At 44.6% G+C, this 16699-nt stretch overlaps 1 protein-coding gene across 1 annotated transcript in view; it reads right to left on the minus strand.

The window, feature by feature from the left end:
- Positions 1–16699, minus strand: part of LOC124595860 (suppressor of lurcher protein 1-like) — a 660754-nt gene that overhangs the window by 39762 nt on the left and 604293 nt on the right. The gene's annotated exons all lie outside the window — the stretch shown is intronic.

A 16699-nucleotide genomic window follows, 5' to 3' on the forward strand; every position in this document is an offset into this window, starting at 1 on the left:
AAAAGCGTACAGCCGACCTCGTCTGTTGACTGGCAGAGACCGTCAACAGTTGAAGAGGGTCGTAATGTATAATAGGCATACATCTATCCCGATCATCAGACAGGAATTCCAAACAGCATCAGGATCCACTGAAAGTACTATCTCAGTTAGGCGGGAGGTGAGAAAAGTTGGATTTCATAGTCGAACGACTGCTCATAAGCCACACGGCACACCGGTAAATGACAAACGACGCCTCGCTTGGTGTAAGGAACGCAAACACTGGACGATTGAACAGGGAAAAACGTTGTGTGAAGTGACGAATCACGGTACACAATGTGACGATCCGATGGCAGGGTGTGGGTATGGTGAATTCGCGGTGAACATCTGCCAGCGCCGGCCGGAGCGGCCGGGAGGTTCCAGACGCTAAAGTCTAGAACCGCGCGACCACTACGGTCGCAGGTTCGAATCCTGCCTCGCGCATGGATGTGTGTGATGTCCTTAGATTATTTAGGTTTAAGTAGTTCTAAGTTATAGGGGACTGATGACCTCAGAAGTTAAGTCCCATAGTGCTCAGAGCCATTTGAAACATTTAAAACATCTGCCAGCGTGTGTAGTGCCAACAGTAAAATTCGGAGGCGGTGGTGTGGTCGGGCTTTTCATGGAGGGGGTTTGCAACCCTTGTTTTAAGTGGCACTATCACAGCACAGGCCGACATTGATGTTTTAAGCATCTTCTTGCGTCCCACTGTTGAAGAGCAATTCCGCGATGGCGATTGCATCTTTCAACACGATCGAGCACCTCTTCAAAATGCACGGCCTGTGTCGGAGTTGTTACACGACAATAACATCTCTGTAATGGACTTGCCTACACAGAGTCTTGACCTGAATCCTACAGAACACCTTTGAGATGTTTTGGAACGCCGACTTCTTACCAGGCCTCACCGAACGACATCGATACATCTCCTCAGTGCACCACTCCGTGAAGAATGGACTGCCATTCCCCAAGAAACCTTCCAGCACCGGATTGAACTCTTGCCTGCGGGAGTGGAAGAGATCATCAAGGCTACGGGTGGGGCAATACTGTATTGAATTCCAGCATTACCGATGGAGGGCGCCACGAACTTGTAAGTCATTTTCAGAAAGAGGTGCGGATACTTTTGATAACATAGTGTATTTGACCTGCTTCACAAGCCGATGTGTTAAACACGCATGCACATAAAGTCTTGGGATGTTTTTCAGCTTGCTCGTGGAACAACGAAGTTTTTATTTTTAAAATGCCTTAAGATGTTTCTTACAGCTACGTTCGGGATGAACACTTTCATTTACCTTTCACTGAAGCACAATGAGCCTTCCACTGCATACACGACATCCATTCAGACAATAATGTAACTCGCCCGATACCTTTCCTATCATGTCTAGAAGTGTTGCTACTGCAATTCGGCACCGAGTTCGCCCAATGTTAATAGAAGCGGAGACATATGGAGTTACTTGTTCCTTGCAGCTCCCCCCCCCCCCCCCCCACAAAAAATCACAACATATTGTAAGATCATGTGACTTCAGGGTCTAATAGTTCAATTTGAGTTTCATAAACCCATTACATTACGACCGACCCACCGCTGAGGCTGCGTATTGCCAGGAAATACTTTGATATACATACAGTGTTGGTCTGTCTTGTTGTAAAACACCATTTTCGTCATGTTCTCGTAGTTGTGAAATGAATGAGCCAGCCAGCTGCCACAAGGAGACCCTACCGGGAACAGCATGAGCAGGTATCTTACAGTTGACGCAGAGGTTAACTTTTGGTTTCAGTACTCAAGACAAAACCAGTCTGCCAATCTGGAGAAGTAAGGCTACTATGTCCCCGTAATTACCTCTTTTGCAAAGTTTACTACTGAAAATTTTCGCGCATTTTGGAACCAACGTGTTTCGCATAGGCAAATGAGATGCGGAACTTTAGAGATACCTCCCAAATGACAGACGTAAGTGTATGATTGGTTTCAGCATTCCGCCCATGATGTTTAATTTTCCTTACATATAGAGGGATCACCTGCTACATAGTACGAGGTGAAACCGCTAAGACAGGTCCCACAATGGGAAAATACATTTCCTGACACTAAAAAGGAAGCACCCAGAGGATTTCGTAGTATGACAATGTCACTTCTTACACGTGTACGCCATTTTATGATTAAAAACCGTATTTTACGCGGTAACCAGGCCTGGTAGGGTATTTAAGGGCCATAAAAAGATCAGTTGCTGAGTGATCACTGTGTAGAACACGGAGGTGCCTTCTACTCTTGTCAATCAGCGTTGTCAGCACTTGGAAGAGTTTGAAAGGGTCATTGTTGCTGGAATCCGTTTCCGTGATTTGTCGAATCATACAGTAATCCACATTTGTAGGACATTAGTATGTGACATTGGCGCGATGTAGGACTGCTTGGGAACGTGAGGACAGGCATACCCTCTAAGGTTCCGATCGACTACCTCTGACCACCAAGGAAGGACCACCGTGTTGTTCACCAAGCACGTTGTAGCCCCTTCGCATCTGCCATCTGAAAACAAGTAATAGGCTCCCTACAACATACTATATTATCCCACAGCTATGGTCAGAGTCCAGCAGCAACCGGACTAGGGAGTTAAGCTGTTAACACCATAAGCGGCTGCGTTAGGATTAATGCCGTGACCAGGAAGTATGGACAGGTGATGAATGGCATCGCATTGTGTTCAATGATGCATTGTGGTTCTTACTATCGAACAAGACCATCGTCGGAATGTATGGTGGCAAGCTGTTTTGAAGAGGCACAACAGTCTTGTTAGTCCTGGTGTCAAGGTATGGAGAGTCACCTGGACAGTTTGGTCGTTATTGAGAAAACTAGGATGCCACAATGGTACGTGATGTACATTCTGTGCCCTAGCGGCCGCTTATCAATTAGAGGGCCCGCAAGGTGGACTGCCGACCTCCCTTCAAGAGCTCATATCGAAACATCGCCAGTGGATGTAAACAACTCTCCGCGTAAACACGGAAGTACTTCGTGACAAATCATGCGAAAGAGATCCTCCAAATGGAATAAATGTGACAAGATGTAGTACTCCGCCGAATTGGCGTTATAAGCACGCCGGCAGCTAGAACAGCTCCGGCCAGTACCTATGCCGGTTCTAGAATAGTAGACACTCGCCGTAGCATTCAGGAAAATGTTTTATCTTTGTAATTGTGTAGAATAGTATTTTGGCTTTTTTTTCATTTTCTAGTACTCTTATCTGTCTTTTTCCACCACAAGAACTGTTGTGCTTCTTGTTGTTCTTGCGTTTGGAAATTAGGGCACACCAAGAAGGCGTTTTAGTTGTAATAAAGTGTGTTCAGACTTGATTGTTAATTCTTTCCTGCCGACCACAGGACACTGCATTTATTGACGACAAGGATAAAAATTTGATTTTTTAACGAAATGGCCTTTTCAGAGGAACTTCTTCAGTCCTTGGTGGAAACTATACAGCAGATTCAGGCAGCAGTCACAAGGTCAGGACTTCGTCCTCAGTCCCCAGCATTGCAAGAGGTAACTCTTAGAGTTGATTCCATTGTGTGTAAATTTAATACTTTGGACATGGCTCCAACGACATTTCCGGCTTTTGATAGGTCTGTCGAACCATGGTCAAATTATGTCGAACGGTTGGAACAACAATTACTGGCACATGGGATCCACGACGAAAATTGATGTCGAGGGTTTTTTTTTTTTTTTTTTAATTTTGTAAGCGTCAGTCAGTCTACAGATGTATCGTTTAATTCAACTACTGAGCCCTGAGCAGACCCCTTGCTAACTCGGGTTTACTCATATTAAAGGCTGCCTTTTTGAGTACACGCATCACCTCCGCCCGTCAGACTTTCTTTTCTTGTCCTAAGTCCCAAGATCAGACATATCGGGAATGGATTGCGACACTCCAGGGTCCCTCCCGCGCTTGCAAATTCCGGTGTGCCAATGTTGCTTGGAAGCAATCTCATGCCTTGATTCGCATTATGGTAGTGTTTCACGCACCAGACGAAGGTGTTCTGGCTGATATTTTGAAGTTACAGGACCCGTCCCTCGACACCTGTCTGCCGATCATTCGTGTGTTTGAATAATCTCACTGGTTACAACAGCCGCGTCGTCTTGATCCGGCTGTTTTTGCGGTTCGCCAGTTGCCTAGCGCCAAGCTCTCGCTCCTTGTCGATCCGTTGGTACATAACGAGACAGAAAGCTTCTCGCCCGTTTTCCATGTCTGGACTGTTTCCGGACTCCCCAACGGTCGGAGTGCCCCCACCGCCGAGCAAGGTGCACGGCTTGCAGCAGAACGGGCCATATCGCCGTTGTGTGTCAGGCTTTGCAGAAACATCACGTAGATGCCACGCTTCCTGCAGACGCACAGGCTCGTCACGAATCGTCACCTCAGGACCTGGAAACCTCGCATTCCATTAATGGACAAGTATTATTCATCATTTTCCAGTCGGGAGCCCGTTTTCTCCTTACCTTGGAGGCCACGCATATCCCGGTGGTCTTCCAAATTGATACGGCATCATCTGTGTCTGTTGTGGATGGTGCCACATACCAACGCTTGGGCTCTCCAGCTTTGTCTCCGTACACTCGCTCCTTGCGCTCAGTCGACGGCGTTCTTTCCACACAGATAGAGACGGTCGTTCCTTCACCACTCAGCTTTGGTGGTCGGCTCTCCCGGCGCCGCTAACCTTCTGGGTGTGGACATTTTCATCTGGGTTTGTGAGTGCAGGATGTTCAGGCGGTTTTGATCCCCTCCTCGGATACCAACCTCGTCCCGTTGTTCAGCAAATACGAAACGTTATTCTCATCCCCCACATCAGGAGTGAAGGGATTCACCGCGCATGTCCAGCTTCTTCCTTCTGCTGTCCCTCGTTTCTTTTTAAGGCCTACCCGGTCTCCTTTGCTCTCTGAGACCGGCTCCAGGTGGAACTTCGCTGCTTACAAAACGAAGGCATCCTTTCTCCCGTCGCGCACAATCGCTGGGCGACGCCTGTCGTGTTAGTCGAGAAGCAGAATGGTGCTTTATGCATCTGTGGTGATTTTAAAGTCAGAGTAAATTCTCAGTCCGTCATCGATCCATACCCTATCCCATCAGCGGATGACATACATCTCTTGCAGGCTCAACCGTTTTTTTCCGAAATTGATTTGCGTTATGTAATTTACAGCTGCCGTTGGATGAGGAATCGCAACAGACCCTAGTCATCAATACCCCATGTGGTGTTTCCCGGTATAACCATCCCCATTTGGCATTGCCAACGCCCCCTCCATTTTCCAACGTTATTTGGAACACCTCACAAGTCAGGTGCCCGTTGCGGTCAGTTATCTGGTCGATGTCATCGTCGGTGGCTCGTCTGCGGTGGACCTTGCGGACAAGCTGGATAGGCTGTTTCAGATTTTTTTCCGAGGCTAACCTGCGATGCTGGAAAGAAAAGGGTGACTTTTTTGCTTTGGAGGCTAGTTATCTCAGGTTCATGATTGATGCCTGCGGCGTAAGGAGTATATCGAGGTGATTCAAAATTTGCCTCCTCCCACCAATGTGAAGCAACTGAAACTTTTCCTCAGGCAAATCAACTACTATCGGCATTTTATACCCCACGCCACCGGGATTTTGGCGCCCCTGACCGGATTACTGCAAAGGGTGTGCGTTGGGTTTGGGACCCAGCATGTGGACAGGTTTTCAAACACCTCTACTTGGCTCCCTCCCGCCCTCCTTGTCTGGCCGCTTACGATCCGCCCTGCCCCTCATCGTCGCCGCCTATGCTTCAAACTGTGGCAGGGTGCGATGTTCTCGCAAGAGGTCGACGGCATTGGGAGGCTGGTGGCTATTGCATCAAAAAAATTGACAGACGCTCAAACCAAATATAGTTAAATCGAAAGCGTTCGGCGCTCTTCCTGCGACGTTCAACCATGACATTGTCTATCGCACCTCTGAATGGCACGCAAAAGCAAGTTTTCTGACTCGACTGCCTGCCGGGGCAGATCGTGAGTTTGACGTCTCCCCCTTGGTTTGTTTCCATGTGGAGCCGGACATGAAAGCAGTTCTGGAGGCGCTTCCGTTGGATGCCGATGCGATTCGGCAGGCCACCGCTCAGGATCAGAAACTGCAAGCACTCCGCCGAAAAATCGCTGCGGGTTGGCCGTTCAGCCGTTGTAGCGTCCGCGATGCGGTGGTCCAGTATTTTTGGAGTCATCGGCACAGTCTCTTTTTCAGCAGTGACGTCATTCTTTTGCGTAGTCATTCGGGCATTCCCGGGGTGGTCATACCGCATGCATAGCGCTGCCGTGTCCTCGATCTCCTCCACGCTGGCAATTGGGGGATCGTCCTCACCAAACAGCTCGCCCACTGACATCTTTATTCGCGCGGTTTGGATAAAGACCTTCAGTACGTGCCAAACACGTCAGGCAGCACCCCCACGCCAGTATCTTTTGTGGCTGGATGCTGCTGCTTCATGGGAATGCCTCCACTTGTATTTCGCAGGGCCGTTTCATGGTTCCCAGCGCCTCATCCTGATCGATTCTGGATGGGGATACCCTTACGTATCCCGTATGATGAACACTACTTCTGCTGAGACTATGAAAATTCTCCAGGGATTCCCCAAAATGATCGTACGGGCAACAGTTCACAGTTTACTTCGACCGAGTTAAGCAGTTCTGTACTGCCAATACAAATCTCTCGTCCATACCTCCCTGTTTCACCCTACGTCAAACGGCCGGGCAGAACGTTTTGTGAGGACATTCAAGACCCAGCTCGATAAAGTGCTGAGCCGTCAACCGCTGGAGGAGGTTTTGCTTCTTTTTTTTGGCTACATACCACCGATCCCCCATGCTGGTAAAAATCCAGCAGAGATATTTAACAGTCGAACATTCCACTCTTCCTTATCTGTCCTTGTTCCGGAGACTTTTCACCCTCACCCTCCCGCCCGCACTCCGGCGCACTCCTTCCGCACTGAGGAGGAGGTCTGGGTGCAGATCTTCTCTCATCCATGGGCGCGCTGGATGTCTGCCATCATTACCAAGCTCTGCGGCCAAGCGATGGCGTCTCTCCGTTGGGCCGATGGTTCCGCCGCCAGCCGGCACCTCAACCAGCTCCTCCCCCATCTGGTAGACGACACCGCCCCTTGGGAGCTGCCAGTGCTTGTCAACGGCTGCCCTGTGACAGAACCTCCACTTTCGCTTCTGCTTCTACTTCAGCCACTCCCTCCACCGCCAGCTGCCCCTGCCCCGTCGCCGCCGCCCGCCCCTGCCTAACCACGAACCTATGGCCGTCGACCAGGATGCCTCTGCTCCTATGGGCATTTGCAGTGTATCTTTTTTCCAGGGGGAGGAATGTCGTAGCGGTTCCTTTTCAGTTAGAGGGCTCGCACAACAGACAAGTAAGGTGGGCTGCCGATATCCCTTCAAGAGCTCAGATTGAAACATCGCCAGTGTATGCAAACGACAACAGACTTTCCGCATAAACACTACGCCGGCTCTAGTAGAGTAGACACTCACCGTAGCATTCAGTAGGAAGTTGTATTTTTGTAACTGTGTAGAATAGTATGGTTATTATTTTCTTTTCATTGTCTCGTGCTCTCATCTGGCTTTTGCCACCACAAGAGTTGCTGTGCTTATTGTTGTTCTTGCGTTTGGAAATTAGTGCACACCAAGAAGGCGTTTTAGTTATAATAAAGTGTGTTCAATCTTGATTGTTAGTTCTTTTAAGCCGAATGCAGGACACTTCATTCTCTGTCCTCATTTATTACGACCCATTTGATACTTTTAGTGGTGCCATTTTCAATAAAGTGTGTTCAATCTTGATTGTTAGTTCTTTTCTGCCGAATGCAGGACACTACATTCTGTATCCTCATTTATTACGACCCATTTGATACTTTTAATGGTGCCATTTTCAACAGGACAATGATACTCCACTCACGGCATGTATCTCAAAGAACTGTCTGCGTCATTTGAGGTACTCTCGTGGTCAGCAAGAGCGCCACATCTGTACTCTACAGAATATGTTTGAGAACCAGCTAGGTCATCAACTCTGTCCCACAGCCAGTATGCAAGACATAAATGACTAGTTGCAATAAGTGTGAGACAGCTTGCCTCAGGTCAGTGTCCAATGGCTTAATGATACAATTCACAACTCAATGCATGTATTCCGAACAGAGACAGTGCTACGTCATACAGATAAATAGCCTCATACTGCCAAATACGTTATAAATTTGGCTGGGCTTTGTACTCACTGAAGTAACATCACATACTCTCTCGAACTGTGAAGTATGATCTCTTCACCTCCGTTTCTTCACAGTGCTTCACATTTTCTGAGACAGTGTTTATCAAGGGGGGAAGAAGCTCGACAAATTGTAGTGGTGAGTCGTCGGCAAATATTTTGAAGTATGCAAGTCCATTTTAATATATGCAACTGCCTGTTTATGATACCGACTTCCCTTAATGGAGCAATACACTTTTTCTGTGGTATTGGGAAAGGCGTACGAAGGTAGCTTTGTAATCGGGCGGAAAACTTTATATCTCAGGAACAACACTTCTAATATTAGATACAAATAATAACCCGAGTGGTGTGATAGACGTCCAAATGCACACACCATATACGATGGCTAATTTAACGAAATAACCAGGGTAGTACATGAGGAAATACACTGACGGAAAAATATCGCAACCAAATAAGGAGCCTGCCGTTGCGGCCGAGCGTTTCTAGGCGCTTCGGTTGGGCAGCGCGCTGCTGCTACGGTGGCAGGTTCGAATCCTGCCTCGGGCATGGATGTGTGTGCTGTTCTTAGGTTAGTTCGGTTTAAGTAGTTCTAAGTCTAGGGGACTGATGACCTCAGATGCTAAGTCCCGTAGTGCTCAGAACCATTTGAACCAAAGAAGGAGTTGTGCGACGTAAACGAAAGTTTGTAGGCGTAGTTCTACATTTGAAAAATGAGTCGATTCAGATTTCTCGCCAGTCGCATAACAGTGGCGCTAGTAGCACCACTATTAGTATGCAAATAAGATTTGTTATAAATTCACGCTTTTGGTAACGGTCGTTAACATTAGTTACCTTTCAGATTGGGCATTGCGAATTGATGTTAGTCAAGAACGTCTTTTTTATGGGACAAGTAGACCCTTATAAACATCTCACGGAGTTTGAACAAGGTCGTGTAACAGAGCTAGGAGAGGGCTGGATGTTTCTATTGCAATATTGCAGAAAGACTTTGTAGGATCGTAGCCTCTGTACATGACTTACGGCAGCAGTGGTCACGAGAATTTGCAATTTCAAGACCACTGGGCTCAGTACGGCCCCTTGAAATTGCTGATAGACTGGTCACATGGCTTTGTGTTACCGTACTGCATCTGCAGCAGCAATCTGATCATCAGTTGAAACCAAAGTGACACAAAGAACTGTTATAGATCGGTTACTTCAAGAACAGATCTTAGTCAGGCACCCTGCCGCGTTCACTTCACTGGCCCCAAACAACTATCATCTGCTACTTCAATGGTGTGAAGCGAGAGCTCACTGGAGGCGAGGGTTGTGTTTTCTGATGAAAATTGGTTCAGTCTCTGTGCTAGTGGTGTCCTTGTGGTTGTTAGGAGGAGGCCAGCTGAGGATCTGCACGCAATCTGTCTGCGTAAAGACACAGTAGACCTAGCCCTGGAGCTATAGTCGGAAGTGCGATTTTGTAAGACAGCAGGAGCACTCTTGTGGTTATCCTGCTCACCATGACCGCAAAATTGTATGCCAGTCTGGTGATTCGACCTGTAGTGTTGCGATTCATGTGCAGCATTCCAACGGGTGAATTCCAACAGAACAGTACTCACTCACAAACCGCTATTGTAACCCAACATGACATGCTGCCTTGACCTGCTGGATCATCAGATCTATCTCCAATTGAGCACATGTGGGACATCATCGGACGAAAACTATAGCGTCATCCACAAACAGCGTTAACCATCTCTGTACTCACCGACCATGTGGAACAAGCATGGAACTCAATCCCACAAACGGACATCCGGCACCTGCACAACACAATGCATTCAAGTTTGCATGCTTGCGTTCAAATTCTGGTAGTTACACCATTCATTAATGTACCCGCATATCATATTTGCAATTTCTTTGCTCGCACGTTAACCTGTGATCTTGCGGTGTTAATCACTTAAGAATCTTTCCTACAGAATTGTTTTCCCGAAATTTCATTACTTCAAATTAAATGTTTTTGGTGTTGCGATCTTTCAGTAACTGTGAATGCAAAATAATAGCTTCCCAAATTACACTTCCACTGTCACCGGAAGGGATCCCACATATGTATGCCATAGAGTGCAAACTCTAAACCAACACTAACTCAAATACATTTTATGTATCTATCTGCACACTTCAGGTATTCATCAGTGATCTACTGTTCTAGCGAATAGACTGCTCGCTCATGAAGCCAGTTAGATTTTCACAGTGTATGCCATAGTCGAGAAAGTGGAGAAAGATATCCTACTTGTACCAAGCCCTCTTGAATCTTGTTTGCAAATGTCGTGATAAATTACAGAAACTGAATGTTTGGCAAGAAGGCAGATAGGAGGAGGAGGTATTCAGATACTTATACTTTGGGTTTATGCAACAAATTTGACCAGCTGTCAGAGTTGAGTGAAAAGGAGGTTCTTGTAGCCGTAGGTGTAGGGAACATGCAGTAGTCCTCAACAGTTAGGAGGCCTTGGTCAGTTGCAAAGTCTATCAGAAAGAAGAAGGTTCTGCTGCTAGGTAGTTAGCTCGATAGAGGTGTGGACCAGCAGTTGCAGGAAGTGTTGGGGAGTGAGTACCAGGTCACCAGCATTGTGAAGCCTAGTGCAGGGTAGGCTCAGGTGACTGACAGCATAGAGGAGTTATGTAGGAATCTTACGAAGGAGGATCAGCTAGTGATAGTGGGTGGAGCAGGGGTCTTAATAGGGAAAGGGAATATGATGTTGGTGGTGACCAGCTAAAGATAGCTACTCAAACTGGTGACACTAATGTGCATTTCGTGCAACTGTTTCAGCGTCATAACCGGCCTCATCTTAATGCGGCTGTTAGGGGCGTTAACATGGGGCTAGAGAGGGCACTGATGGCAGAGGACATGGGTCACATTTCAGTGGTGCCAGTTGAGTCCATCAGTAGATCGGGTTTCACTAGGCATGGCCTACACCTCGATAGGTTTGGGAAGAAGCTGCTGGCAAAGCTTAAAGGTGACAGTGTAGTGGGTGGTGGTGGGATCACTCATGGAAAAAATTCTGTAGTACTTGGTTTAAGAGTTGCACCTTTTATAGATTGAAGTCAGCTGACAGGTATACTTCCTTAAAGGAAGTCCCTCTAACTAAGGGCTCATCTTCAGAGTTCGTCATGTTTCCATGTTTCCAAGTAGAGAAGGATTTAGCATATCTCATCAAAATATAAGAGGTATTTGAGATAAAGTTAGTGAACTGCTTGTAGATGTTGACTCTGAAATTATTGGTTTATCTAAACATCTATTAAATAATTTTACAATTCAGAGGCTCCCTTTACCAGGATACAGATTAGATGGCTGTTTTTCAAGGAGTTTCTTCCAGGGTGGGGGAGTGGCCACGTATGTAAAAAACAGTATTCCATTTGAGTCCATAGACGTATCATGGCACTGCAGTGAACAGATATTTGAATGTTGTGCAGGGGCAGTTGAATTTAGTGAAACTAAACTTCTAATTGTTGTTGTTTATAGGTACCCTAACTCTGACTTCAGAGCATTTCTGCTTAAGCTAGAGAGGGTTCTTGATTCACTTTCTAGGAACTACCAGAAATTAGTTATACGTGGTGACTTCAATATAAATTTTGTATATGGTGATGCAAGGAAAAGGATGTTGGTAGCTCTCGTAAATTCATATGATCTACTGCAGACTGTGTTTTTTCCAACTAGGGTGCAAGGAAACAGTATCAGAGCCGCAGACAATAATTTTACTCATTCTTCATTACTGGATGTGAATTCTGTTAGTAAAATGGTGAATAGCCTTTCAGACCATGATGCACAAATTTTAACACTAAAACGCTTTTGTACTCAAACAAATGTCACATACAATTGCAAACTATGTAGGAAAGTTAATCCAATGGCAATAGAGTGTTTCTCACACCTCGTCAAGGAACAACAGTGGCGGGATGTTGCTTTCCTTAATACAGTACATTTATCATGCTCTTTGAGAGTTGCTTTCCATTAGTACGTTCTAAACGGGGTACTAGCAGTAAAAGACAGCCTGGGTGGCCGACTAGTGGGATAACGATATGTAGAACGAAGTGGGAATTATATCAGAATATTAGAAGTAGTAAAAATCAACCTACAGTAGCCCATTACAAACAGTACTGTAAGGTGCCTAAAATGTTATTTGGTAGGCAAAGAGTATCTGGTATGCAAATAGAATAGCTAATTCACACGATAAAGTTAAACCCATATGGTCAGTTGTATAGGAAGTGTGTGGTCAGCAGCAGAAGGTCGACGATATAAAGTCAGTTCGTAGTGAAAATATTTCTGTTACTGATAAATCAGATATATGTACAGTATTTAACAATCATTTTCTGAGCATTGCTCCTGAATCAAATAAAAATTTAGTTTCTACAGGAAATCATATAACTTTCTTGGCAAATTCCTTTCCAAGGCAGACGTCTGAAATACCCCTCTGTGGTACAGAGAAGGGGCAGATTGAGTCAATAATTAAATCACTGAAGAGTAAGGACTCTGATGGATATGATGGAGTGCCTAGCAGAATATTAAAGTACTGTGCTGCACATCTAGCCCTGTATTTAGCCATATTTGTAATTTTTCCTTTAGGAATGGTCAGTTTCCTGAACGATTAAAGTACCCCGTAGTGAAGCCGCTTTATAAAACGGGAGAAAGGGATCATGTAGATGATCTTAGACCTATTTCTATGCCGTCAGTGGTTGCTAAAGTTATTGAAAAGACTGTGTATGTAAGGATTATTGATCATTTTATATCACACGATTTGCTATCGAATGTACAGTTCTGCTTTAGAAGTCGTTTAACAACTGAAAATCCTATATTCTTTTTTCTCTGTGAGGTACGGGATGGGTTAAACAAAAGGTTTCGAACGCTAGGCGTATTTTTTTGATTTAACTAAGGCGTTTTATTGCGTTATCACAAAAAAAATTGCTCCAGAAGTTGGACCATTACGGAATACGGCGAGTAGTTCACAATTGATTCACCTCTTACTTTAGCAACAGGTAGCAAAAGGTCAGAATTCACATGGTTGAGAATGGCCGTGATGTGTGGTCTAAGTGGGGTGCGGTCATGTGGGGGGGAGGGGGGTGCCCCAAGCATCAGTGTTGAGGACACTCCTGTTACTTATTTATATAAATGATGTGCTGCCCTCTAGTATCACAGGTAACATTAAAATATTTATGATTGCTGATGACGCTAGGGAGTAAAGGATGTTGTGTGCAACATTGGCTGGATTTCAAATAGTGCAGTTCATGACATAAGATAACGGCTTGTAGAAAATAAACTAACGCTAAATCACAGTAAGACTCAGTTTTTACGGTTTCTAACACAGAATTCAATAAAATCTGACGTTTTAATTTCACAGAATGTGCATATGATTAGTGGAACTGAACAGTTCAAATTTCCAGGTGTTCAGATAAATTGTAAACTGTCATGGAAAGCCCACGTTCAGGATCTTGTTCAAAGACTTAATGCTGCCATTTTTACTATTCGAACGGTATCTGAAGTGAATGATCGTTCGACACGAAAATTAGTCTACTTTTATTATTTTCATTCGCTTTGTCGTATGGTATTATATTTATGGTATTATATTCTGGGGTAACTCTCCCCATTCTTAAAGGATATTTTTGACACAGAAAAGGGCGTTTTGGGGCAATAAGTGATGTAAGTTCACGAACCTCTTGTCGAGCCCTGTTCACGAGTCTGGGTGTTTTCACATTGCCCCTGCTCACTCTCTCTCTCTCTCTCTCTCTCTCTCTCTCTCTCTCTCTATATATATATATATATATATATATATATATATATATATATATATATATTCCTTACTGTCATTTCTTGTTAACAATATTAGCTTATTCCCGTAAATAAGCGACTTTCACTCAGTTAATACTCGGTAGAAATCAAACCCGCTTTTGGATCAGACTTCCTTAACTCTTATGCAGAAAGGTGTGGAGTATACTGCTGCATGCATTTTCAATAAGCTACCATTAGAATCAAATATCTTAGCAGTTACCCACGCGCTTTCTAATTGAAACTGGTTTCCTCATGGGTAAGTCCTTGTATTCTGTCGAGGAATTTCTAGAAAAATGAAGCTGATTCTTGTTGTATTGTTGATTGCGTTTACTTAAACGTATTGCTTGACATTTTTCGGGTTTATTAATATTTTATTTTTATCTGTTATTACTTTTGTGTTGTAATTTCATGTAGTGACACGTTCCATCACCTTGGAGATTTGCTCCTCAATTTGGTCCCATGGAACTTAAAGCGTAAATAAAAAATAAAATTAAAGTGAAGAATAAAAACCAGTAACGAAGACGAATAGCAACGGTCGAGAGAAATACAACTAATATTTTAAGAGAGGTAACACACAGTCCACATATCACTACGAGGTTGCGCAACTGGAATCTGTCAAAGGAAGATTCTGCGGGTACTACCTTCCAATGCATCTGAAACTTCTCATTTCGCTCCCTTAACAGCTAAAAGACAATGACTTTCTAAATCGGTTACAGTTCTCCGAATTACGTCAACAATAACTGAAAAGTTATGAGACATTTGTATTCAAGGTTATGTGTACAGTAGATGAATCGCTTACAGACCAGTGGCGAATCAGTTTACGCAGCGTGCACTGCTGTGAGTTCAACACTCGTGGTGGCTAAAAGAAAGTGATAAAAAATGACCTTGACTTTTAAGTTTCTGGTGCGGCTCTTCAAGAACTGTATTCATGGATGCGTTTTACTGATGCGAATTTAAATAGGCATATAATGTATATGTACAGTTCTTAGTGGATACCTTGCTGCTGTTATTAGAAATCATTCCACTGTACAAAAGACAATGCATGTAGTACCGCCGTCGACATCTGTCCCCCCCCCCCCCCATTCTTGACTGACTTCCGTAACAGTAGATTTCCTCATCTTACGATCGATCAGCCTCTAAGCTCACCACATTTAAATTAAAAGGTTTACGAAAACGTAGCGATAGCTCCCGAAGACATAGGAAAAAGGTGCAACATGGTCTTGCACTGCGGTAAGTCCACATGTGATTAAACATGCAATATTGTCTGCATGAAATGGCATTATAACGTTTATAAGCGAGCATGGTCAATATTTTGAGCACATGAACATGCTAATCATAATATCAAATCCACGAACAGTATCAGAGTTACTTTGTTTGCTTGCATTTGGTACAATAGGGCAGACGATTGAGGCGCCTCCTCTCATTGTGAAAGGACTGTGGTCCACGCTATTGTCCTGTTACCATTGGATCAAGATCCATACACTTTTCTGAAGTCCTCTTCAAAGTCTCTTTTCAGTGTTGGAGAGAAAAGTATATATTTCAGACAGAGTCTTTATGTTTCCAAGTTTCGTAAAGCTCACACTTGCTTGCAGAGTAAAAGACTCATGGTGGCTGTACTTGGCAGACTAAAGAAGGGGTCAACATCCAATCTCACTGCCTTTTCGAATAATAATTACATGTAACTTTGAGTCATCTCTCATATTTCATATACTTCAGGGACTCAGTGAACAGGAATAATGCTAACTATACAGGTTTAGATGGGAAAAAGAGACTTGTGATTTAAAGATTTCGAAAATCAGCACAGTATATCAACAATTCCACTCGCGACATGGGCGGAATCTTTACGTTACTATGCTAAAAATATGCCAGCATCACCCTTCTTTGCAGAGCGGAGTTACGGAACCGACTCAAGCAAGTTACAAAGGGAGTGAAGTGTCACTTGTTTCCAAGGTGCCACAAAGCGTGATGGCAATGGCGATGGATGATGGACTGGAAAATTTCGTGGAAGGTCAGTGCAATTTGATCAAAATGTAACTTCTTGGTCTTAGCTGTCCTTAGAAATTACAGCCCACTCAGGAGCTAGAGTTTCACGAGAAATTATCTACGGAATTCTTAAATCTGTTCGTCAATGTGCTAGGTTTAGCAGAATGTTTTCCGTTCCAAGCAATACTTAAGTGGTTATAATTACAGCGGAAAGATGAGCACTAAACGTGTACCACGAATGAACGGCATAAAACGCTCTTCAAAAATGAATTCTACTTCAGTCTCTAGCCGGTGGTTGATACTGAGGATGAAGTATAATTATGAGAAAGATCCGAACATCATGGAGAAAAAATAGTTTGGAGAGAAGTTTGTGGTAAAGGGACGGTGGCGAGAGATGGAGGGTAAGGCGTCTTGGTGTGAGGATTGACATGAAGATGCACTTGGAAACGTTCGTGATTTTTAAAAAAGTTCACTTGGGTAACTTCCTCTTTGTGAGCTGTGAAGCCCGTCCACATCGATCTGATTAGTTGGATGAACTTCGCGCATCTGACCAAGTGCGCTGATTGGGCAGCATAGTTATTGGACATTATAGTTGGAGCCACGAAGCACGGCGCTCGACTTTAGGTCTGTTCTACGCTCCTACGTGACGCATTCCCCAACAGCCAATGAGCACACAGCAATGTTACGAGCACTCTGCTGTGAATGTCTTAGCCAGTGCTAA

The sequence above is a fragment of the Schistocerca americana genome, chromosome 2, assembly GCF_021461395.2.
Source record: "Schistocerca americana isolate TAMUIC-IGC-003095 chromosome 2, iqSchAmer2.1, whole genome shotgun sequence".
Classification (NCBI taxonomy): domain Eukaryota; kingdom Metazoa; phylum Arthropoda; class Insecta; order Orthoptera; family Acrididae; genus Schistocerca; species Schistocerca americana.